At 38.5% G+C, this 27,902-nt stretch overlaps 1 long non-coding RNA gene across 1 annotated transcript in view; it reads left to right on the top strand.

The window, feature by feature from the left end:
• The window catches only part of LOC110676764, a 298,353-nt gene that overhangs the window by 135,192 nt on the left and 135,259 nt on the right, over window positions 1-27,902 (top strand). The window lies entirely within an intron of this gene.

The raw sequence follows: 27,902 nt of genomic DNA, 5'->3' as shown, positions 1-27,902 counted from the left end.
AACTCAACTTTACTACATTTTATTCATACGGCCCATTATACTATAACTTATACATTTTCATGAGTGGGAGATCTACCACACTTACACAGCACTGTAAAGTTTAGTTTTTCATCAATTGCTACATATTTTCATTGTTTCTACGATGGTATCACGGGGCACACATTATTTTTAAATTGCATTTCGTTTAATTTTACAAGAAAGAACTTCTTGCATGGAATATTGTATACAAGCTTCACACTGAGGCCAGCTTGTACATCAAACAAGGTAACAGAACAATTTGTTTTAGAATTTTCCAAAACAATATCACATTATTAAGTTGATCGAAAGTATTTATGATTTGATGACGTTTCACTGTATAAACTGGAAATTGTCAAAAATTGGAATGTGACAACTATGCAGTTATAGGCTACTCAATCATAAAAAAGTACAGTTGCTGGCTAATGTTGTGTACCTAAAAAATTATGCGCTCTCGGGCTAGGCTTTGGATATATGTAAATAGAAAGCGTTGTATTTAGATGGGCATCTAATTCTTCCGAAAGAGGCGCATTTTGCGAAAAAGGACCACGTGATTATTGAGCTGAAATCGAATTCAGGTTAACTTCTGCGTTCATGAGTCCTCTCATGGCGTTGGGGTAACGCGCCCTTACTAGAGATCAGGGAGTCGTGAGTTCGATTCTCACTGAGAAGACGTGTAACTTTTTCGCAAATCTTCACATCAATTTGTCCATCTAATCCAATTGTAAATTACATATATGTAATGTTTAGCTTTTCGATAGTTGATAAAAAAATAGCTTGATTCGAGTAAATGGCATGCAATTTTTAAAAGAAACATTGCCAGAACATAGGGTTTAAGATGTGGCCAAATAAGGGTATGATTACGAATATGTGCTACTTTATTTAAATTATCACCTGCAGAGAAACCTCCATGAGTCGATATTGAAGGGACCATCGACTCATGGAAATATCGAGTCATGGAAGAGCAATCCTATGGAAAGTTGTTTCAAGGGACCATCATAGTAACCATGAAATTTTGTTTCTAGTATGGTTCCATGAGCCGATATCGAGTCATGGAACATCGACTCATGGAGGTTTCACTGTATATGGTTTCGCATTATGCGTTTTACACAGTGTACACTGAGCTTTTTGCCTCTGGCGACTATCAGTAGATAGAGTGCCGAGCTACTTGGGCACTTCCATGATTCACTTTGGCATGGGACGTTTTTCTCGGCCGAATTGTCTGAAACTTTGCAAGAAGAAGCATTTCAATGGGACGCATGTTGTGGCAATTATGAGATCAGTAGCTTTCAAAAAACCCCACTGCCGAAGTGAATCAAAAGTGCCAACAATAGGATCCGGCTCCCTACCGATCTGCTTTTTTCACTGCTGGTTGTTTTCGTACTGAGATTGCGTTAAGCTTAATCTTGCCTAGTTTGTGTAGTGGCTACAGTTGCGTAGCTAGGGGGGTGCGGTGGGTGCGGTCCGCATCGGGCCCCAAGTTCATAGGGGCCCCCAAATTGTGGCAAGAATGTCATATAACGTTATGATATTGATTTCCAGAGAACTAACACAAAAACAAGCAAATATAATTTCAGTTTGAAAGTGACCTTGATCGACAATGTCTAGGGGCCCCATGATCAATATTATTAGTGATTAGACTAGCCTAAATACCTATTCAGAATTAATTCTCGATAACTCGGTTTAATTTTGTAATTTTGACGGATCTACCTAAAAATACGGGGCCCATAATTGTATATGGAACTGATTTGGAGGTATGTTACAGACCATGTTCTTAAACTAGCTGATTTTTATTTGGATTATTGTTGGAAAAATAAAATAGTTCCCATCTTCAGGACATGGTTTGCACACAGTAAGGACTGGCAGTGGATCTCGTTTTAGAAGTTTAGTCTCTATTTTAATGCAAGTCTCTATATTTAACGGAAGGTCTTGAAAGTCTCTTTTTAGGTAAAATTGTCTCTAAATAACATTTTTCTTTATCTTGCTTGGCGTGAATCTTACTTCAAGAAGTTCCAGAGATACCTTCAGAGACTATTACGCAATTTTTGTCACAGATTTTTCAGGAATTTCTTTTCAGATTAATACAAAGATCTCTGCAGGTATACTTCTGGGATCTCCTTCAAAAATGTCTCTATTGATTCCACCAACTAGCCTTCAGAAAAATATTCCAGCGTTGTTTCAAGGGATGGTTAGAGGATATTTTTCGTAGTTTGCTCCAGAAAATCCAACGCTTTTCTTGACTATTTTGATTTCCCCAGTTGTAACTATAAAAGATCTTTTGAAGTTTCCTACAGGAGTTATCTCAAGAAAGAAAAAAAACTCTACAGTCCTTAAAGAAATTTATGTAGGATTTTTCCAGGAAGATCTACGAGAATTCCTATGCCAGTTCAACCAGTTATCTTTTCAGGTATTATATGGATTACTTCATTCATCCACATTTGTCCTAGGAGTTGATCCTAAAATTACTCCTGAGATTATCCGAGGATATATAATTCATACCATTCCATAATTTCCGTTCAAATTTTACCTAGGATTCCTTATGAAGCTCCTTCTAAAGATTTCTCCCATATTTCATGCAAAATTACTCCTGCAGTTCTTTCAAACAATTTCTCGTGTATTTTTTCAAGTAAAATCTTCACGGCTTCTTCAAAAGTTCATCTGAGGTTCCATACTACAGCTAACACAAGTCGGACTAGATTATCCGGAGTATCGTTTTTTTTTCACTCCGGGTAATCGAATCAGTAAAATAAAAAATTGCGATAAATGAACTTAAATATTATCTTTTTTTTTCGTTGTTTTATTTATATGATGCACTAGCTGGAAATTATTTCTAGGAACATAAGGTGTCATGAGAAGAAAAAAAATGACCAGCATACACAAAAAACATCTTTTTCAACCCCCCTTCCTTTCTTACCTGCATCCAAAACTGTTAAACCATTCACATAATTATAGATTGCAATACTAAATTATCTAAACTAAATTATTAATGCATAAAAACAGAAAACAAGAATATAAAAAAACATACTCCGGATAATCTAGTCCAAAATTATGGATAATCGAATCCCGGATAATCGAGTCCGACCAGTACTACAGTAAATATTCAAGTAATTACAATCATCTTAGCAATTCACTTACGAAATCCTTCGAGATGTTCTCAAGAGTACTTCACAGAACTTTGTGGGAGTTCATCAAGAGTTACTTTCAAACTAAATCAAGTGTCATCAGATGTTACTGTGAGATTTCACCATTTTTACCAATAATTTCTGAAAAAAAAAATCATTGATCTGTTTCTGGAGATATTCCTGAGAAAATTACCGAGGAAATTCTTTGAAGACATCTTTGAGAAATTTCTCTATAATTTCTAGACTAATTCCTGAAAAAATCTTAACGACAATCACTGGAATAATTCTTGAAGGAATCCTCTAGTTGAAATCTGAACGATAATTTAGAAGGAAGTTATAGAAAATTCCTGAAGTTTAATAGTTTAAATCACAAAGATGTTGTAAACGAAAAGCTTGATGGAAGTTTTATGAAAACGATGGTAAATTCATTGGATACATTCCTTGAGGACTTAATATTTTCTTGAAAAAATTCTGAAAGGATCTTTGAAAGAATTCATGATGGAAACTCTGAGGAAACTTCTATGATTACCCTTAGCAAAAATCCTACATACGTGAAACTCTGATCATCTGTGAAAGATAAGAGTCTATAATACCATCTGAGAGCTATTAGATTGATATATGATCAATATCTTTGACTCATTTGATGCTAGATGAAATCTTCCTAACACAGTAATCAGTATTGTTATGGGAAGAAGTTTGGATGACGTCACTGCTTGTCAATGAATTTAAAGTGCAAACATGGACGTAGGAATATTCTAATATCTAACAAAGAGGATAACATTAATAGGAAAACAATCAACGGAAGTAAGTAAATAGAATAGATTGATAAGAAAAGAAGTCCTTCATTTCATTTTTTAACAGGGCTTCCAGCACGTTACAGCAGAGAAAATATGGTTCGATGTGCGTTATACCCAAAAGTTTCGTGTTCATCTTATTAAAAAAAATGGGCACACATCCTAGGACATGTAGGACATTCATTATACATTCGTTTAATTTGAGATGGATTTTAGCCGTGCCCCAATAAAATGTTTATTTTTAAGCAAAAACTGCAATGAATTATTTGTTTGTATCGGTAAGCATGTAAGACTCTAGGACAGGCTTTTATTGAGATGAACGCACTGTGGAGGAATATTTCAAGCACCCTTTGGCAATTCTACTCACTATGCTTATATTACGTATTCCGATGAATTTTCACTACAATCTCAACATATGAACAGCTTGGTAGTCCAAATTATCATTGATCCGCAAAATTTCACAGATTCCGCTGAATTTCTCAATTTGCGTTACTCATAAGATACAACGCTGCCTTACGTGATCAAGATTATTGCCTTAACAAAAACCCCATGAAGAAAGAGTTTTCATTTGACCTGTTTTATAGGAACCAGTCATTTTCGCCACCATAGAGAAGTTTTTATTATAGTAATTAAGCGAAACTTCACCTCTTTTTTCACTATTGTTAGCTTTGAAATTCACTAGCATTCACGAATCTTCATTTCGTCATTATTAAAGTTAGTCAGAAAAAATTGCCTATGTCTAATTGCGTTAGAAAATCATCACTCAATCTCAAGATATCAATGATCTCAAGATGATCGAAAATTAAATCTTTCCAACACGCTCTTGGATTGATCTTTCCACCATGTGAGGATGATCTCTTTGATCAGATGAGATTGTAAAGCCTGCTTTAGTCTTATTACTACATTAGTTGTTCGTTCAATGTTTATTTCAAAAGTCGGTTTCAAATTAGCATCTTACATTTATACGGCGTTCACCTTAATTTTGAGGGCCCCACAATCGAACTCCGCACCGGGCCCCAAAGACCCTAGCTACGCCACTGAGTGGCTACGGTTAGGAAATGTTGCGGATCTAGCAATCGTTGATGCAGAGGATCGTAGATCTCAGCAACCGTAGATAATAAGTCTTTCAACTGTCATCCAAACCACAAGCTAAATATAAAACCTCTTCAAACCGTTCAAGTCCTGTTTCATTTCGTGGCTTCGAAGAAATAAGGACCTCAACAGGTTATAGGCAACAAGCAAAAAGAAGTGGCCGTTCACGGAATCCCTCAGTTCTCCGGAAACGGCTACGATACTTGGAAGTTATGCGTGCAAGTCTATCTCGCAGCCGAAGGTGGGACGCAGTGGGGATTGATGTTCCAGCGCAGGCTACTGAAGCGGCCAAGTTCAAGGTAAAACCGTGGTGAACTCAAGCTATCACAGGAGGCTGCTGTTACCAAAATCCTGGAAAAGTATGGCATGACCGAATGTAATCCCGCAAAGAGTCTGATGGAGAAAGGACTTCAGCTGAGCCGTAAGATCACTCGGCAGTTTCATGTACCAAATGCTGTGCTATCCTGTTGCCTACATGGAAAGGTTCCAGCAGTCACCAACGGAGAATCACTGGCAAACACTGAAGCGGATTATAAGATACCTCTAGAGAACAACTACCATGGGACTCCACTTCAAGAGAAATGAAGACTGCAGACCACTCGTAGGGTTCGTCGATGCCGACTGGGCATCCGATACAGAAGATCTTAAGTCGGTGACGGACTTCCTGTTCAAAGTTTACGATTCAACGGTCTCTTGGGCAAATCGCAAGCAGGTGACAGTTCCAATAACTTCAATCGTGTCTAAGTGCCGCTGTATCTAAAGGAATCTGATTAGCTGGAGTTCTGGAGGACCTCAACTGCAAGGCACCGACGGATCCCGCAACTACACCTGGATATAAAGCATCATTTCATCAAGGATCACGTTGCTGCCAGGACCATCAAGATAGAACCAATTTCTACCACCGAGCAGCAAGCGAATATTTTCACAAAAGCTTTAAATGTACCCGATCCCAATACCTTAGGGCAAAGATCGGTGTCACCGATTGAGAAGGGGGGGGGAGGGTTTGCGGATCTAGCAATCGTTGATGCAGAGCTCAGATCAACGTTCAGCATATAATAACAGTGGACTCATGCAAAGTAGTGCAACACAAGCGACGCTAGTTCAAGAAACTTACTTTCGTAAGGGGAACTTCTATATAGGTAACCTTGTGGACCCAGCTTTTGCTACTTTTAGCAAACTTAACATGGCAAACTCACGCTCTATGCCCCGCGCATGCGTGCTTGTTAATAAAGCAATCAAATAGGGCAAATGATGGCTTCGGCACCCTGAGGGTATTTTCGGCAACACTAACTTATCGTTCTTGTTAGGATTTATCTACGAAACAAGGGTTACCTTCAATGTACTCAACATGTTCCTTGAGCTATAATCTTCCATATAAATCACATCCTTCACAAAAATATTATATAACATGGGTTTTATTATTAAATTGAATAAATGCTTACAAAATTATCGTCATTCGTGAGCTGCCGAATAGAACAACACAAGAACAGCTTAAGAAAAACTCACCACTTCGAAAGGTCCAATTCTCCGCTCCAATGCCAATTTTTTTTACAAAATCTACGCACCGATCACTTATGCACAATTAAACTTTTGATTGGTCTATAAAGCACTCGAAAATACTTAATTTTTATGCTTCAAATCACAAGTTAAAATTAATGAACTTTGTTTTCCTCGGCAATCACTTTTTATTTTTTTTAAAGCATGCATGTGTAATAATTGAGCCTTTCAATACCTTCGTTATTTGAAGATTGTAGCGCATAAACTTCAATATACTGAGAAACATACAAAATATACGTCTTTTAATAGGGTCATTATTTTGGCAACACTCCTGTTGTTTTACAGGCAATCAGTGGATGATGTAATTGTACTGAGGCAAAAAACTTAATGATTTCTTAAGGAATAATTATGATTTGGCGCCACAACGTTTATTATTAAAATTTGTAAGTTTTACTTATCATTTTGGTGAAGAATGTTATTACAGATTTTCATAAGTCATTCAATGAAATTCTCTTACGAACGTAATTATTATCACCTAATTTAAATTATCAATCAATGATATAATTTGCCTGTTGCATCAGGCATGCTCAAAAATAGACATGTTTTGCAACATGTGACTAGATTTCGCTTAACTTGTACTCAACTTCGAAAACGGAACAGTTCAGTTAGCGATTGCTATGAAAATTATTTCAAATCTTGGTTTATAAAAAATTCGTAGATCTCACTTATGAAACTTATGATCCCATATGCGATTTTTTTAAGCGCTCAATGAAACCATAATTTCACTGGGTCATAAGTCGTGATTTATGGAAAACCTAAGGTTTTTTGCCTCAGTGTGTGTTAAGTCAAAAGTAAGTAGGTTTGAAAAGGGTCTATTCTGATTTTCTCATACACTGAAAATAATATGAACCTTAAAAATTACTGGCAAGGTTTGGGTTTTGATCCGAATTAGCTAATCGAATCATATTCGGAGAGTGCTATTCCTAAACCAAAAAAAAAACGTGGGACTTCGCAATCGGATTTTTTTTTAATAATACCATTCATTTTCTCGATGATAGAGCTATTCAGCTTGTCAACGAATAGTTCAATTCATGGTGAAATTCTTGACCTTTCGTATTTAAAAAAAATGAAAACAATTGTGCAAGTACCGTCGTTGGGGGTGAGCCAAAAATGCGTAAGTCTTCATTTATTTTTAAATAAATTTTGTAATTTGACTTGATATGTTCGGTTAAATATGAGAATACGTTGCAAATGCTGAACAAATAATTGAAATTTGATTATTTTTCTTTAAATAGGAATCATTTGAAAATTTGCCCAAACTCACCCTTTCGAGAAGGTGACATTGGACAAAACAAACTACACTCAGGAAAATGAACAATCGATAAACATAGGAACCCCTTATGAAAATTCGTCACAAGCAATCGGATTGAAATTCATAAATTTACGTTATGGAACCGAAATTTGAAAACAAATATAGTTTTCGCGGCAACCTGGAATCGAACCAATGACCTTGCAATCGATAGGCTCGTGCGCACACTCCTCGTCTATCCACGTCTCGATATGGGGTGATGCTAAAACGATAAATAAAGTGTTCGTATTGCAATAATCGTTCCATCTTTCTAAAGGAAAAATGTATGAATTTTGATAGTCCTGCTCGCTGCTTGTAGAATTGATTCGCAATAAGAACAAATCAAGATAATCGTGTTCCTTTCAAGTTTCCTAGAGCTTTTCAATAAGCGAGATTATCTATGAACCCTCATAAGTGACAATTTAAAAAGGCCTTTTTCAAGCTTTTTTCGATGATTTATTAAAAACTAACGACATCAAGGGAGATACTGGCGGCTTTTTATTGCTATCCCAACGTGTCGCTGGTTCTAAAATGTAAACATCCATACAATATTACGACCAAACAATGGTAAAAGCGTAATAAATTTTCTCGAAAACATACATTTTAGGAATTTTGCTGATTAAATTGCCAACAGCGCTTTGTAGTAGCACGTAGCAAATAACTGTAGCGTCCGAGCTCCGCGGCACTGGTTTTTCGGATCATTGAACAATCATTTTCTCCTGCACAATTTTATTTATTATTAGGCTAAGGTCCACCGGGGGGTTTTCGTTAATGAGGAAAGTTTTATAGATGTTCACACTAAAAGTCGTCACAATTCAATAGCTTTCCGCCCTTAGAATCGTTCTTAAGGAATCGATGGAGACACTTTCACTTTTCCCTCGATTCTGATCGCGTATGTGGGTGGTTCCACCAATTTCCCGAAATATACTTTATCCACCTTATATCACTATCAAACACTCTCGACCCGGAATGACCTGCTCGTCAATTTGGCAGAAAATGCCCACTGAACTTTGAACGAAAATGTCGAATACAAAAAGTAGGTTTAACCCGAAAGCCACACCTCCTGGAACGAACCGTCAGAACTGGGGACCTCACCGCCAGCGATCGGGGCGTTTTATCGCGCTCCCGCGGGGAACTCAATCTCCCAATCTGAAAATAAAGAGAGGAAAGAGAAAAACCAAAACGAGCATCGCTCTGGCTCGGTTAGTGCAGCCATGTGACCGAGACCTTGTTGGGGCGTTCAGTCAGCGCTGTGGGGTAACACACAAACAAAATTAAAACAAAAACATTCTCCGGCATTGGAGCACGTTAACGAGCAACAAGCAGTAAGGTTCTTGTCTTCTGCTTACATCGCTTGTTTCTAGTTAACCTAGTGAAAACCCACATCTGATGAAATCCACTAACTTGCGTGGAACATCATCGAAAAAATAAAAGGGTTCTTTCTTAGATCAATGGTGATCATTGATCTTTCGAATTATTCAATACGGGGAGGGGAATGCTTCCTTCGGTCGGCAGGACCGCTACATAACTGCTTTCAAACAATATTTTTTCAAGCGCATTGATTGACTGCAATTTTGCGAATAATGATATTCCCTTTTCTGCGTTAAGCCTTAAAACTGGTTCTGAACTTAGGTTGGTGGTTTCTCAATTTTACTCCCATTTGACAGCCGCCCTCCACCCTTGAACGACATTAGTCATGAGTGTTGTTTGAATGGGGACGGATGGTGTGGATCAGGAGCGGGTAAAAAGGATAATATTGTAAATTGATAGATAATGCATTTCGCCGAAGTTGGATCTTTTCTCAGAAGATACCCTACTTCGGAAGTAGGACGCAATCGAACGCATCCAGATGCGAATCGAAGGCATCACTTCCGAAGTTAAGTATCTTGCCTAAGATCTGAGAAAAACCCATTTTCGGCGAGGAACCATTACTAACTTTTCACCACGCCGACGATATTGCGGCGCTTATTTTAAATCCACATCCAGCGGCGGCAGTAACGCGCAGACAATATTGTGCTCTGCATGATAAATCCACGTAATACGATTATATGAAAATGTCGATATACCGTCGCAGTGATAATGAAAATCACCAAATGTTTCAGATTTACCAAATTTGAAACATTTGCGTCCTTGAAGAACAAAAAAATCCAAGCCTACTTGAATTTTGACGTTGCGTTTGAATTGCGCGCATATCTTCTGCACGTTACCGCCGCCGCTGGATGTGGATTTAAAATAAGCGCCGCGAAAATCCTTTGGAGTTTGACATTTCATTATTAATAATTGTTATTCCTTCCCGTGCAATTTTCGCTTAGCTTCGCAATTCGCGTCTACCCTAGCTGCGCTCTTACGCGCAATTGATTACCTGCTTTGCTCTTGTCCACAGTTGATTAGCAGAAGTTTTCTCGTTTCATTTTGTTTGGGGAAAGAAATTTAACTACAAATTTTTCGTAAATAAAAGCATTAATCGAAAAATTATTTGGTAGGTGTGATAGTCATTATCATCAGGTACAACCGGTACCAAATATTTTTTCGAAAATAGTTCCCAATTTTGAGAAACAATTCGTTCTATGTTTTTTGCCATGCAAATATTTTTCGCGTTTTCTTTTAGTGATTTTTTGCGCATAAGCACTAGGATGCAGCTTATTTTTCAAAAGTTCTCAAAACCAAAATTCGTGTGCTGTTATGACTTTAAATAACATTAGAAGAGAAAGCTCAAAGTTTGAGCCAAAAATATTGAGATTTAGGTGTGGCGCAAGCGTCTTGAAGGTGAATTTTCAAGTTACAAAAATGACCTTCAATGAAGTAACCATAACTTCGGTTATTTCTAACCAATTTTGAAAATTTTATTTTGAATATAATGATGCTAAATTATATTCGAAATTAAATTTATGAAAACTTTGTACAACATCAAGTTTGTCCTAAATCGAAATAAGTCTTTGTTAAAAATAGTTTCTCTAATTTTTTTCTTCTTTTTACTGAAAAAATCATATTTGTTTGACCATAACTTCATAAATACTCAACCGATTTTAAATATTTATACATGTTTTGGAGCATAAAAATAATTGTTTTCAAACTGTTCATACAACACATTTTTCTAAAAAATGGTTTTGGCTTAGTTATGTAACAAAAACTAAGAAAAAATCGAAAAAATTTCAATGGATTATTTAAGTTTTTTTTGCCAAATATTACATTTTTTATATAAAACTTATGTTTATAAAGCATTTGGTTTTAATTGCAAGTTGAATAGTACATATATTTCTACCTAGTGCAAATTTATTATTGTTTCAAAATTATTTAAAAATTGTTGCCAAGTCCCTTTCAAAGATTTAACATATGAGGAAAACCTGTTTCAGCTTTAAAACTATTGTTAAACTGACGAAAATTTAAAAAACTGGCGTTTCTCGTTAAAAATCATGTTTTTGTGCGGTTTTTTTTTGAATAACTTGGTCAACACAGTGAAATGTGGCGTATGAAAAGTTTGAACAACATTAAATAAGCTTCAAAACCATGCACAAAGATTTGACATCGTTTGAGTATTCATGAAGTTATGGTCAAACAAAGATATTTTTTATTTTAGTAAAATGAGAAAAAAATTGGAGTGAACTACTTTTTATTGAAACTAGTTTTGATTTTACACATATTTGATGTCCTTCAAAGTTTTCAAAAAATAATTTTCAAGGTAATGGTGCTGAAATTACCGAAGTTATGGTGACTTCACTGAAGGCCATTTTTTATAACTTGAAAATTCACCTTCAAGACGCTTGTGCCACCTCTAAATCTTAATATTTTTGGCTCAATCTTTGAGGTTCCTCTACTAATATGATTCGAATTCATAAGAGTACACGATTTTTTGGTTTTGAGAACTTTTGAAATGAATCAATTAATCATGACGCCACCCTGCAACTTCTAGGTTGGATTCATACCTGCTGCAAGTTTATAACCATGACATGGCAATTTATACAGCCGAAATGCTGCCATGGTGAGATAAAATACAAAAAATATTAAATAAAATGAATGAAAACGAAATTAGGCAGCGTCCATTTATGACATAACGTTAAAATGTACAATTTTCAACCATTCCCTCTCCGCAACGGTCTTTGCATGAAAAAAAAAATGAATTTTGTGTTTGAGCCGCAACGTTTGAGCCTACTCCCCCTCCCCTTAGAGCTTTACGTAATTTATGGACGGCGCCTTAGTCTGCATAAATTTAGTGGCGTTGTGTATTCAATTTGACTCACCGCTATTATATTTATAATTGAAATTTATTTTTTTCAGTGTAGTCTGTATTTTTCTGCATTGGCCCTTTCAACGAGTAGAACATAATGAGTGACGTTTAATAACAGAAATTGTCAACAAATACGAAATGTTACCAATACATAAACTAGTTTTTGCACAGTTTTGGATTGCCGAAGTGAACATTTTTGTTGCCGACAATAGTAATTGCATTGCCGATAAAAGAACAAGTGCCTCGTGACTTTGGTGAGGAAAAATAGAACATTAAGAGAACACAATAGTGTTTTATGTATAATCATTAATAAACGAAAAGTGCTCAAGTGTAGTTCAGGTGTCTCCTGCTAATTGTTGTGCTCTATTTCTGCGTAAATTTGCCTTCTTAAAAGTTCACCTGCTTAGGCTGTCGCGTATTGTCCCCTATCTTGTTAATAAAGCAGTTCAGATATCAATTTGAGAGACTCTAGTCTGATGGAGTACAGGGTGTCCGCAAATTATCCAAACAACAAAATAATGGAAAGATTATCTCGCATTGAAAACAATAATAAATCAATGTCTATGTACTTTTTATAATACATCTATATGTTAACACAAAATACTACTTCAAATAATTTCGAAATGAGTGCTTGTTACTGAGATAGGCAAATTTAAATGTTTTGGAGACGTTTTTCCTGAGGGCCACTAGTCATACTGGAGATATGTTATCCCTAAAATCTAAAAGATATGAATCCAAATGTCCTATTATTATTTGAAGTTACCTGCAGTTAGACTGTAAATAGAAAGTTTAGAAGTTAGACTGAAAATAGAAAATTATTCGGTTCAAATCCAATGAGTTCTATGGACATTTCTCTTCCGTCGTGAAGCTCGAAAAGCAGCTCCTTTTAAGACACCTCAATACATTTGACTTGGTCTTGCAAAAATGTGAAATCGGAAATGTTTCAAACTTACTTCATAAGAATATAATAAGCCAATGTTTAAAACCATGCACGAATGAATTGATTGAATTTATCATGATTATATAGAGCCAGGTCTTCAAAGTTTGTACGGATAATTTGCGGACACCCTGTACAGATCTTGGATAACTTAACAAAGGCAATAGGCCCAACTTTTATGGTATCTACCAGAAAAGAAGTGTTAGACATAACGCTCTGCTAGAATAAAATCAGTCACGAGTTGATGTATTGGCATGTATCAGGTTGCCGAGATTATGGTGATAGCAGTGGAGGCCGAGAATATCACAGCAAGGATGGTAGTGGTGATCAAGGAAGCTCTTCCAGTCGTTACCATGATACCTCCATCATCCTCTGATAAACGTGGCAATGATCATCATTCTTCGTCGATTGGTAGCAGCAGTGGCGGAGGCGGCAGCAACGGAGCTGTCCGTGATCGAATGGATATTCGCAGTGTTTAGATGCCGGGGTCTGTTGCTCCTCGTCACAACATAAGTCAGGGACCATCGCATTTTGATGGGTTCGCGTGGGTCAGTACCGATGTCGACACGGGGTAGGCTTACGAATCGTTTCAGAAACGATGGGCGCCGCGGGATGATCACAAGTCTTATGGAAAGCACACTAGACATGAGACAAATACCGCCCAGAAGAAACTTCCCATCGATTCGAGGCAAACGGGACGGCTTCGAACGCATTACCAAGCATACCACGGTCATGGAATCATCCAGGGTGTTTAGGAAGGCTCTGATCAAGCGCACTCTGGGTGATGCTAAAGAGCTAGATTACGATCAAACCACCGAAAACGAAGGCGACGACGATGATGAAGTCGATGAGGAGAAGGAAGTTTTGGAGGGTGATGATGAAGAGGTCCAGGACGAAACCAGGGATGATGAAGAGGAAGAAGGGATAAAACCGTTAAGGACGAGGACGAAGAGGAAGAAGACGTCGAAGCGGGAGACAAGACTGCTACCACGAAGGCTGCTCTCAATGGTTAACTGCACCAGCGATGGCGATTTCCAACAAGAAAAAAAGGAAATGTTAAAAAACCAAGCTTCTGATCTTCAAACAAATTTTCAGGCCAGCCATGAACTAGCTGTTGTAATACGAAGGCGAAAGCTCTACAGAGGATTTAAAATAAAATTTTGTTGACGTTTCTGAAGCTCCTTCCCATAGTACTAACGAGCTACACAGAATATCTAACGTTGACACATAAGAACATACTGATAATTTTAGGCAAACATTGTTGCAAACTTCTATTGCGACAATGAGTATTCTATATATTTAGGTTCGTAAGGTTTAGTTAATGAAAAAATGTTTTTATTTCGCTTATAGGCAGGTGAAATTATGATTAAAAGACTATGGCAAACGAATTATGTCGTGAACAAATTGTGAAAATAGCTTAATTTAGTGTAGTGTTTGAAATTATACTAAAAAGTGAATTAAAATAATAAATGTAAAGCTAAGACCATATATTCAGCAATTACCAATAAATGGAAGTTTTTGCTATGACGTAAACATAGATATAATGAAAACACATAAACAATCTGCGATGAAAAATGGCATGGGATGATCGAATGAATGAATGAGTAATGAGTGTTGAGATTCAATTCACCGTATCTCTCAGCCCTCGTCAATTTTGTATGCATCGACCTCCCCCCAAAATGGGAAAGGGCCTCTTGGTACAACCATATCACATACACAGGGAGACGCACTCGTTTCGAAAGACCTCGCCAATAACGACCTCTGTTGTCCTGATGCAAAAACACTGTTGTCAGACATTCAGACAATGATTGCTAGGGCTATGCCGCGAAAGTTGCCACGTTAAATGAGGGTGGCAGAATTATAGATTTTGAATTAATTATGAGTGGAGACGAGTACGTCATAAACGTCCACGGATCGGAATCCACCGCATCGTTTCCAATATGCTCTCGCTATTTTGGCAGCTGGCTTCACGTCGTCGTCCAGAAGATACAATTGCTGTACGCGAGTCGAACGTGAACACCAGACGTATCCTGGCGATGATGATGATAATCATTATGATGAATGATGATTTGATTTCATAATTTATGCCTCGAGTGATTAGTGGTACTTCTGACGTGCGCTCGTTTCGAGCGCTAACGAGCAGCTCGTTCTCGATGAGCTTCGAGAACATTTCGGGAGGGGGGTTTGGAGGGATAGGGCAACAGTTTAATTACTTTTCCCCGTGCCTTGATTCGTTCGACGATCGAAGGTGTTGTGCGACGACAAATCTACATAACAAGGGCTTTTCTATATGTAGGTACATCGGGGAGCTGGAAGTAGATAGGCAGGGATGATGATTATAATTTTCGTATGATATCATCAATCACGTTTCACACTCCCATCTGGCGGCGGGTGGTTTTTCCGCTCTAGTTGGACCAGCAAACGGTGGTAGCAACACCTAATGTCCCGATATGTGCGGTCGTCACCCTCAAGTGGAAATACAAATTCCTTTGGGGGATGGAACGCGTTTGCTGGCGTTCAGGTGACGAAGGATGGATGAATGGAGTTTAGTAAGTGTGTCTGTGGAAGATAGCAAGTATGATGCATGATTTTTCACACGTCATGTTAATTGGAAGCGATGTAAAAGGGGATGACATTTGACATGCGGTTTCGTTGATGGTGAAGAACGATTTTTATAATGAGCGAGATGTATGTTATTTTATATAAAAAATAGAAAAGTTTGTTATGATAACAAATTATATGTAACATGAAGGTGCATGATCTCTTTGAGAAATTCAATCGGGAATTCCTCATACATTTCTCCAGTAGTTTTGATTTCTTTCAAACATTTCTTGATTAACTCTTGTAGAAAATTCTCAATGGATTCTTCAATTTAACAATTGGGTTTAAGATCACAACATGCTACAACAATTATTCATGTTATTCCTCCAAGAGCTTCAACTTGAGATTTTACATGAATTTCTTGAGGAAAATCCTGCAGGAAATTATGCAGGGTTTTGCTTGGTAAATTTTCCAGTTCAATGAGCACTTCAACAGTCATTAACTGAGAGCTTTCTTTGCCTAAGTTGTCATTTTCACATTCGTATATTGTGTGGCAGGTACGATGAGGCTCTATGCGCAGGGAAGTCAAGGAATTTTCCATTTCGAAAAGATCCTGGACCGACTGGGAATCGAACCCAGACACCTTCAGCATCGCTTTGTAGCCGCGGAGTCAAACCACTCGGTAAGGAAGGCCCCATACTAATGACTTCCAATTTAAATATCTTTTGTTCTGTCAGTGCACTGATTAATCATTCAACTTGTTCCAATCCCCTCCGGCAATCCAGCAGCAACAGGTTAATTAAAATGGTGTCAAGTTCTGAACAACCCTTTCGCCTTATTTCACACCGAAGGGATTTGATCCCTGTTTCGAACAAACCGTGAAGTGGAGAGCAGTTGACAATCTGTTTTCCCCCTTGCGCTTGATAGCTGGAGTTCACTTGAATCCTCTCAGATTTACTGGAGTGCGGGTGGCGTCAGCATATTTCAACAGCATCGTTAGAGCGGATAATTATCACCCTAACAGAGGCAACCCCCGCCCTAGTAATGGTGCTAATCACTGTGGGAGATTTTTCCCCCTTCGTAATTAAACAGATTCGATACACTGTGGGGGAAAAGTTGGAACAAATGATACATTCCTGAGGAAGGTTCATATGGTTTGAAGATGTTTGTCAAACTGTTTCAAACTTTCTTTTGAGACATATAAGTCTTTCATAAGTTATCCAAGAGTTGGTGAATCCCTCAAACTGAAAAAGGCGTTAATATTCAGCAAGATTGTACTGAGAGTTGGAATTTTTATAGACTTCAAATCCTACTCGAAGGAAATTCTCGCGAATTGCAATGCAAAGCCTATAAAATTGCCTCGCATGCGATGAGCGATTATTGTCATATTCTGTTCGGGATGTGATAAACTGTTTTTGCTGAATAAGATTGTTGCAACAAGAACAGAAGAAAACAGTGTCTCTGATGCTGCGTGTCGGTTGACAATTGATTCACTGCTCGTCGCTCAAAATAACAATGATTTTTTTTTTCAAGTTAATGAAAATAAAAAAAATAATCGAATGAATATACAAACCTGTCATAATGTATTGCCATAAGAAATCTTCAAGAAACGGTATGCTGCATCCAAAAAGGAATTGTGTTATTCTTCACATATTACTGTTAACTAACAAACGTAGATATTTGCAGTGAATATGTTTAATGACGAGAAAAAAAAATTATTGATAAATCCAATGCATCTCATATATCATGAAGAGAAGTGAAGCGTGCAATCTGAACACAGATATTTAAGAACACCGATTACCAATAACAATAGGAACATTCAAGCCCTTTTAATGAAATGAACAAAAACTCTTATCTCTACGCAATGCAACCGTCGTAACCGACCACATCTAGATACCATCTTATAATCCTCGAGATGGTTAAAAGCCTCCCCAAACAATGGCAAATAATCATAATCATAGCGACTTGGCGCGCATTGTCATGGTCTGCAACACAAGAAGGGCAAAATCAGCCTGGTCAAGTCTGTGTGGTTGCACAAAAGGGCTCACACAGATCGGAAGAACAAAAGAAATTCACCACCGCCGGAGATAGCAGCACCGTAATCATCAGCCTACGACCACCCACTCCGACTTTACCTAGTATCTTGTTCGGAAGATCTTCGGAAGGGGATGGTGGCTAACCAAAAGGATGCTGACTGAGACGGCATCACGCCATGGGGAGTTGGCTGGTTGCTAAATTAGAAGTAATGGCGTCGTAAGCAAGCAGGAATCATAAAATGTGCGGGAAAATTATGCAAGTAAACACAAAATTATGTTATTATTATCTTTACTGCCAATTAAGGGTGAGTTTTTTCTCCGGCTTCTCTTGCTTGGTTAGTGGGATGATTGGGCAGGTGTATATAATTGAATTAGTTCAATTCTTCGCCTTCAATTAATTGTATTTCCTACATAACCGAAATAATTCTATAATTTTTCTTATCATTTCAGGTAACCTAGCTAATTTATTGCACAATTACTGTATGGTAAAGTTGTTGCATTGACAGGTTAGTGGTATTTTAAGAATGTGATAATTTTGTACATTGACTTACACAGCGAAACAAAACTAACATTTTTTGTATCTCAAGGGTCATACAATGTGTCTCTAGTAAATTTGGGATTGTTGAATCTGATGTCGCTTTCAGAAATGTTCCAGCACGTCACAATTCTCAGCTACAGGTCGTCAAAGTTGTACAAAATCCTGAAACAGTTATTAACTGAGTGCTTTCTTTGCCAAAGTTGCCATTTTCGCATTTGTATATCGTGTGGCAGGTACGATGATACTCTATGTCCAGGGAAGTCAAGGAAATTTCCATTACGAAAAGATCCTTGGACAGACCGGGAATCGAACCCAGACAACTTCAGTATGACTTTGCTTTGTAGCCTCGGACATTAACCATTCGGCTAAGGAAGGCCCCATACCAACATTACTCGACGCTAAATTGGACATTTTTGACACACCTTTTCTCCATTACAGGTTTTTCTTTAAAATAATTCTGAATTTGTATATTTATATTTTTGAAGTGTCTCCATGGTCATTCCTTTCAAAACTACAGCCAAGATTATCCTGAATGGCTTCAAAAACTTACGTATGGCATACTTTCATACAAACACTGTATGTATGTACATACATGTCACGCGAGCCATATATCTTACTCAAACATACATACTTAAAAAAAAAACCTCACAGCAGATCAACAGCAGAGTGGAACGTGGCAAAGGCTCGAGATGGGGATAGCACAGAAAAATATACAATTTCTTAATTGTGTTATTTCAAACAAAGACGGGAAAGACCAACACCGTTATGATATGAAGAGCATAAAAAAGCCCAGGAAAAATGAAAAATACGTTTTTCTTTCGTTGGGATACTGCAGGGTGGCAGTGTAGGGGAGTCCAGTTCATGACGAACTAATGTTTTGGAATTATTCGGGGAGAGATATATTCAATGCTAGGTTAATAGCTTATTATTATTTTTTTGTGTCGCGATAGTCCAAATAGTTGAATATAGATGTTGATACTCTTTCAAACTATAGCTCAAAATAGTTTATATTGGAGGAATATCCGGGGAAGCTCAAATGGTACATGCGGAAACATGCTCCCCTAACATCGTCGCTTGAAGAACGATTTAATCCCAAGAAAAACCAACATGAGAGAAGGCGGTGAGGCCAGACGATGAAGAAGGTAAATGATGAGGATATGACACGGTTTTATGCGACCCTGGAGAGTCAGAATCGCTTGCTGCCGGCAGAGGCAGGGAAGAAGACTGGACGCTTGGACTGGGTGGTAAAGGCAATGTCTGGTGTGGATGAAGTGTGAGGAATCTGATAATTTAGTCACACATAAACCTCGTTTTGTGAAGCCTTTTTACGTAAATTCTAGTTTTCTTAGATTTTTTAAAGAGCTTTCGCATTTAAAACAATTAATCGAATAATTATAATATTATAAATCAGAGATATAATAAATCAGAGCGTTAATGATAAACTGGTCGCAATGATTGATTAATTGATTAATGATTAATTTCAAGTGTATCATGATTAATGATTAAATTTTGTGAAGTTTTGATTAATGATTGTGATTGATGATTAAGCCAAAGTATGATTAATGATTATGATTAATGATTAAATTTCAATTTTAGATGATTAATGAATATGATTAAGAGGAAAATAACCATCATCGTTTTACAAATTATCAAACCCAGTTTTTTTGCTCAAATTCTAAGCAATATTCATGAAAATCTATCATTGCATTACACTTGCTATCTATGATGCAACGATAGATTTTCATGAAGGTTTCTTTAAATTTGAACGAAAAAACTGGTTTTTCATTTTTGATTATTGATGATTTTTTTTTCTTTTTTTATTGAGGGATTTTCTACCGTAGGCAGGTTCATCCCCAGTCTGATAAGCAGGACGAGTCAGAAGGACTCGCCTGAAAAAACTACAAAGTATTTTGAATTAATTTTAGGCTCTTAACACAGTTATTACTTAATCGTGGGACAGTTAAAAAGACAATAGCCACATATAAAAAGATTGCATCACAACAATTAAGGGTAGTCACGGGACTACCAAAACATGAATTGAAACCAAAGTTCAGAACGGACGATATCCGAGGCGTTTGAGAATCAAACGTAAATTAAAGCAAGGTTTGCCGCAAAACACAGACTCATGATGTCAAGGAAAACTAAATTTTAAAGTACAGTCCGGCTTCTTTGATGAAAGATATTATCGGAGCAGTCGAGGTTGGGTCGTCTCCGAGTGCCTCTCGGATGCTGCCTGAAATCCCGTTCATCTGCCTGGAATTTTCGTAAAGCGGGCATACACAGACTATGTGTTAAACTGTGTTCTTTGTTTCGCAGACCTCGCAGATTCGGTGAAAACGTGTTCCTCCAAGATCGTGGGAGACCCTCGTATGGCCGGTTCTCAGCCGGGAGATAACTTTCTGGTCCTTCATTGACTTGGTATCTGTCCAAGCATCGACACTTCCTTTAATTTTCCGCAAGTAGGCCCCTCGCGCGTTGGTCCACTCAGCCTGCCATGCCAGGTGCATCGTTGATTTTACCCAACGTCGAATATCGGCCAGAGGTGCTGTTGTTGTATACCGGTGGCCGGAAAAGCCGGAACCTGCAAGGTGATCGGCTCTACTATTACCGGGAACGCCACAGTGCCCTAGAACCCACATAATAGTAACCCCGGGCGGTGCGTGTCGGATTATCCCCTGAATCCACGGATGGCGGGGAGCTTCCGATTGGAGAGCGAAGAAGCAACTTGCTGAGTCGGTGATTATGACGATCGGGCGGGGAGTTGGCTTGGTAGCTGCGTAAAAAGTAGCCGCTGCTTCCGCGGAAAATATTGAACACTGTTCGGGAAGACCTAAGCTTACTGCGAGCTCGTTATCCGCAATGCCTATTCCAACCCCTTGCGTTGATAGGGAACCATCTGTATAACGCCGCTGATGTGTCGTATAATCGGAGCGTAGGAGCTCGGCGACGGATTGTCGCAACCGTGTTGATGAGTCTCCTGCCCTGAAATTGTCCTTTATTCTGCTGTCGAATTTTAGAGAAGAGTGGCGCCAGTCACGGTCACCATACAAGTAGATCTTGGCGACAGGAGGGAGCGTCACGCCGGCTATGCTGTCCAGCAGGATGTCGGCCTCTTCTAGGAGGCGGGTTCTGTCGTTTCCAGCGGTCCTCTCCGCAAAAGCGGCTGCTTTCGTACAAAGTGTAGCAGTGATCAAGTAGCGGAAGGGAAGTAGGCCAGCCTCGACGCAGGCTGCGTCGGCTGGAGTGGATGGTAGAAGACCCGAAACTTTTCGTACGTAGCGGTTATAAATGGGAGACAGTGTTTCAATTAATCTGTTCACCGCAAGGAAAGTGGTTTCTAAACCATAAAACAGTCGACTGTCAATGAGAGCGGCGGCGACACGGAACTGGATACCTCGGTTGTTACTGCAGTGCGGTCTCGAGAGAGATTTCAGTAGGTTCAGGCGGCTACGACAGTTGGCTCTGACTGCTTCACAGTGGGGCTTGAAGGTCAGGCCGCGGTCGAAGATGACTCCAAGAACTTTTGCTGTCTTACGAACAGGTATAGCTTGGTTGTTGATGACGATCGGAGGCCCACTGATCCTATGTCCGGATGAGCATATGTGGCATCGAATGCTCTTTGGAGCCGACATGGAGAAACCAACGGAGGCAGCCCATTTGGCTACTAGAGAGACGGCTGCTTGGGCTTTTCTGCGTGTAGCTGCAATTGTCGGTCCAGGCACTACTATTAGAATATCGTCCGCGTATACAAATATTTGGACTCCAGGAAGGAGATCCTCGAAAACGCCATCCATCATGATCAGGAACAGGGTCACCGATATGACGGATCCCTGAGGAACACCGGTTTCCTCCTTAAAGGATGCAGACTTTGTGTCTCCAATGGCTACCCTGAAGCAACGGTTAGTCATAAAGTTTCGGATAAAATGCATAATATGACCGGTAAGGCCCCAGCTGACCAGCTTTTCTAGTACAAAAGGCGTCCATGTTCGGTTAAAGGCTTTCGAGATGTCCAACGAGATCATCTCGATGTGATGGTTCTTATGCTTCGCTTCTTGCAAGACCTCGCCAAGGGCCGCAAAGTAGGTATTAGTTCCATACCCCGGCCTGAAGGCGTGTTGCCGGTGGTCGAGTGGTGGTCGTTATTCGGCGGTTTACCATTCTCTCTACTACTTTCGAAAGGCAGCAAGTGAGGGAGATTGGCCGATAGCTTGCTGTTTCCCGCATTTGATTTCCGGGTTTCGGGATAGGAACGACGAGACTTTCCAACGGAACGACGAGACATTCCAACGGAATCGCTGGACCTCCGACCGGGTAACGGCTGAAACGTCGATTGCCGTTGAATAAAACCCTTTGAAATACGAGCGGCGGATATTGCCCATTCGCTTCATAGTCCACATGTATTTGCCACCGAGGGAGCGGTTGAGCTGTTCGATTGTAACACAATTGATCTCCTGTAGAGCCAGGATCCAAGGTGGGTCGTTGCTTGTCAGGATCTCAAGGTCACCTAGGTTGTTGAAGAAGCCATTGATGTTCCACTGTAAGCAGTACTTTGCCGGCTTTGGTAATGCTGGAATGGAGTAGCTTCTATTGGCGTATGGAGTTTGGTAACGGATGTTGTCGTTGCTCGAACAAGACAGAGCCCCACATAAGGCAGGTCCAGGAGTTGAACCCACCAGATGCAGGGGTGTCCCGACGGCGGGAAAAAAATGGGTTGGCAACCCGAGGAGGAAAGAATAACTCGGCAATAACTTATGCATACCATATTTTGGTATCATATCACAATTAGGTATTGTTCAGTTATCAATACCTTATTTTGGTATTATAATGGTATTTCAAAAAATGTTAAAAATACTTCATTTTGGTATTCGTTAGCTATTGAGGACTGCTGGAGGTATTGAACTAGTATTGAAAAATTTCACTTCGGCGCGTCCCTAGTGCTTGCAAGTCTTGACTTCCCACGTCGTCCAGGGTTGCAGGCGTAGGTGCCAGACTTCCCTCTTCCAGGTCTCCCCCGGACAACCCTCGATTATTGCTGATGATTGAATGATGGATTCTTGAGCCTTAATGATTAAACTTTTTATTATTAGTGATTATGATTAATGATTATGATTAACCCTTACGTGAATGATGTCAAATTTGATTAAAATTTTCAATTTCAAAATAATACTTTTTGAGATAATCATTTATCGTATTTGAGAACGTCACGACCCATTGTGAGCCTGCACTATACACATCTCGTCAAGCACGTCATTCCCAAGTAACACAACTTGTTTTATAAATGTATAAATCACTTGATTCATACAAATCGGTATGTTTTGTGGTGAATATGGATAACCTTATATTGTACACTTATATCACCGAAACAGCGCAAAATATGGAAGCTTGTAAAACATCTTTCATGTCATAGAAGATGTTTCTCAATACTTCATCAGTGTTATGTGTTAAAGATGTATTACATACCATTACTACCCGAGGAGGAACAAATAACTCCCCAATAACTTATGCATACCATTTTTTGGTATCATACCAAAATAAGGTATTGTTCAGTTGTCAATACCTCTATTTGGTATTATAATGGTATTGAAAAAAATCTTTAAAACAATTAAAAATACTTCATTGAGGTATTAAACAGCTATTGAGGTCTGCTGGAGGTATTGAACTACAAATGAAAAATTTCATTTTTATATGAAAATCCATCAAGTATTATGGAGGTATTACAATACCTGATCTATTTATCAGTTTGGTGTTCGTAGAATAAGCTTGAAGTATTATTTGAGGTATTTTACCTCTTATGCAGGGCTCATTCATACCTCATTCAGGTTGTAAGTATTGGAAATTATCTGGTATGGAATACCTCAATTTGGTATTCAGTAGTTATTTTCTTCTGCTCGGGTAGTACTTACTTGTTATATTAAAGCTAAGAAGATGTACTGTTTTACAAACTACATCTATTTTTGTTTTGACAGTATCAGTTCAAAATAAAATCAAAATAACGACTGCGAAAGTTTTTTTGTCTTCACGAATTGCTCATGGCCAAAATATTTTAATAATCGATGATTATTTATCGTTCTTCTGTTGATTTTCAATAGTGTACTCAAACTGTGTGCGGCTCCAGATTTATTGTGAAATGCACAATTTTTTTATTTCTAAATTCACGCGCCTCACATGAAACGGAAAAACAAAAAAATATATCATAAAAATATGTGTGCCTTCATAGATTTTTTATCAGCGGATCTATTCCCAATGGCAGAAGCACAATATGGCGTCTACTTCATGAAGCCTGCAGTGCCGTCACAAAATGTTCGGAAGTTTTCGTTTAAATATTCTAAACTTTCTATGAAAATTTGCCTACTAAGTAACATCCATTAATTCAACCGAACTACCCACTGCTTGTGGAAGGACTTTATATACTCTGTCGTGGATTTTTTTTTGACCATCAATGTTCCCCTAGCAAATTTTACTATGCATTCGTGGCATCTGAAGCGGTTGTATAGTTTGTTAGATCAACGTATTTAAGACGTAACAATAACATGCATAAATCTCAAACCATCAAGTATGCTCAAACAAGTGTTTATAATGCACTACTGACGTTTTACATAACATCTCATTTTAAGGAAAGGCGATGAAGTAATAAATTAGTAAAATCAGCGTATTAAATTCGCAACAGAAACATGTTTTCTATTAATTGAAGGTTGTGAGGCAACTTGTTATCATTAAACCTTACGACGACTGTATTTCACCACAAGATGTTTTTCAATGGGATTATAATACTTTTGTAACACATCATATATCAATCCCTAGTAGCATCGACTAAAATTGCAAAGTAAGTGCCATTGTATAGGAAGCTTGCATTTATGTTGGCAAGCATTCTCACCATTGTTATGTGTTACATGAGGGTGCAGTGGTAAGGTGTCGGATTCTGAATCCAACGGTCGCGTGTTCGAGGCGGGGTGGAAACTTTTATTTATTTTCATCAAATTTTTGTGGCATTGTATTTATGAATGCAAAAGCGTGAAAAAGTCGTGAGTAGTGCATGAATAGCCTCCATTTTGATATGTGTACAACGGGAGATGGTTCACATGGCCCGGGTCAATGCAAACAACTTTCCTGATGTTGATGCATCTTCACCATAAAAATATCGTTAAAAACTAGTTTCAAGTACATTTTAAAAGCATGCATTTTGATAACGATAAGTGTCAAATCATAATAAAGTGGTATTAACGTTGATGGAGCTGTAATAATACGACGACAGTTTGTTTTATTTCTATTTCATGATCTTGCATGACATGTTTTCCAAACCTCCAAATCCGTAGCACTTATGAAGGTGTCGCTGAGTCGATGGCCTCTCATTAGGTAAGTGCTACATCAACATTTCCTTCCTTAATCTCTAGTTACGGTTAAGATGGGCGTGGCCGGGAATAGCGATGTTCATTATTTGGGTATTTTTGTTTATGATTGGATTAAAGTTCACTCCCCAGCCTTATTCTTGAAAGCAGTCTAGATGATATTATCAGAAGGAAAATGAGCATTGCTAGTATCCAATCTACGAAGTATACCATAACTACGCTAAAGCTAACGCTAACGCTTATTTATTAGATTTATTGCTAACCAAGGGAAAACTTGAAATAATCCGTTTGTTGCATACTTCAAAACGTTTAGTGCATACTTTCGGGCATTAGCCTTTGAATGATTAACCATTAATAATGTCACTAAGGCACCGTCCACAAATCACGTCATGCTCGAAGGGGGGAGAGGGGAGGCAGGCGCATGTGGTACGACTCAATCAATTGTCAATTGTCGGCTTTAGGATCGTTTGGAAAGTGGCATCAGTAGTTTAGTCTTACTAATAGTGCTATTACTAAGGGTTAGTTTCCGGCTCCACTTGAAAGAAACTTTTTGACAAACTTAATTAAAAAAAACATAATCATTAGAATTTGAACAGTTGGCAATCGCTCTTCGCTCGTGTTACACGTACTTTTTATTAGCTCCGGTTTATCGAGTTTTCGCTATTTCTGTTGCGGTAGAATTTTGTGTCCGACGCGAAATGTCTACGCATAGACGAAACACCTTAGTAGTGGACTTTAGTACCCTACCAAAACGTCCGGTACTTAACCAGGTGGAGGAATTTCTGAAACACAGAATCAAGCTCGACATGGCCGACGTGAAGAGCATACAGCTGCACCACCTCGAGAACTGCGTGTTCGTAGAAATGAACAACGCAAGCTTGGCGCCACGACTACAAAAGCAACACCATCTGCGACATTCCTTCGTCTACGAAGGAAGGGACTATTTCGTCCCAGTATACGTAGATGGCCCCAATACTATCGTGAAGATTCACGACCTCCCGCCACAAATGTCCAATACGGCAATCAGCAACTACATGCAGCAATACAGCAAGGTGATTTCTATTCAAAACGACGTTTGGAAGAACTTTTTCCCGGGGGTCCCGAACGGTGTTCGAGTTGTGCGAATGAGAATAGAAAAACCCTTGCCGTCATACGTTGCCGTGGACGGTCACCGCAGCTATATTAGTTACCCAAAAGCCGATACCAAACAACAGCAACGCACACCATCAATCACAACAACAACATCAAAATCTCAAGTACCATCAACCTCTAGCAACGAAAAAGCACCATCCGCTCATTCTGCTGATGACTCAAATGACGATAACGATGACGACGGCGACGAGAGCAACAACGACGACGACGGTAACAGCAACAGCGGCGATATGCATGCGAGTGAAACAATCGAATCTACAGGGAAGAGACGGTTGTCAACTGAGACAAACAGTGGAACAACAGAAGACAATGTACCGAAACGATCGTGTAGCCAGGGCAGCCAGAAAGTCGACACCGAATGGAAAGTGTATCAAACTCGATCTAGGAAGAAATGATGTTGATTGCGATGTATCGTGTAATGTTTAATTTTTCGATTTTTTTAGACACGAATGCACCAAAAGGTGTAAAGTGTCTCTAATAAAAAAAAAAAAAAAAATTAGAATTTGAAGGAAAACATTTATTGGAGTTAAACTCTCTAAGAAATGCATAATGACTGTAATAGTAGGGCGATTCAAAATTTTAAAATGTTTGGAAATTTAATATTCTATATCTTTTACACCATCCTCATCATAAAAATGGTGTTTAGTGAAATTTTCAGCTTTTTCGGTGGTGATTTAAAGGTGGCCCAAAGACAATGTAGGTTTCTATGGAAATTACTATAGAGACATTTTGAGAAATGTTCCAATAACTCTAGTACTGTAATGTAAGTAGAAACTTATCATCCCATATTGAAAACTCATTCTTCAAACACTGATGAAAGATGTTGCTGAAGAAACAAATAAATCCCGTTTGAGCTAATTTTGTTTGGGATTTTTGTAGATGTTTGCAGGGCTTTGATTCCATATGAATAATAGCTATTAAACTCATGCTGCATGCATGTGCAGCACATATCACCTATTTGCATCGCCTAGAAAGCTGAAAATTTTACACAACATTTTTTTAATGGTAAGGATCTGGGAGGGAGAAACCAATACAAAATTTCTCTACGTCACAGTGAGCCGAGATTTTGCTGTCACGAACTATCACTGTGAGCCCGGTTCTTAAACAATGGACAAACATAATAAAAGCGCGTAATAAGCCTAAGCATATTTTTGCATTTCATCAAAAGTAGCAAAAATTGAATTAGAATCAATGCATGCGCATTCAAAAGAAACGTCACGAGAGCACCGTTAATTCTTATTTAATGTAACGTATTGGAA

This window comes from Aedes aegypti, chromosome 2, assembly GCF_002204515.2.
Source record: "Aedes aegypti strain LVP_AGWG chromosome 2, AaegL5.0 Primary Assembly, whole genome shotgun sequence".
Taxonomy (NCBI): domain Eukaryota; kingdom Metazoa; phylum Arthropoda; class Insecta; order Diptera; family Culicidae; genus Aedes; species Aedes aegypti.
This window is presented reverse-complemented; position numbering and strand designations above follow the sequence as displayed.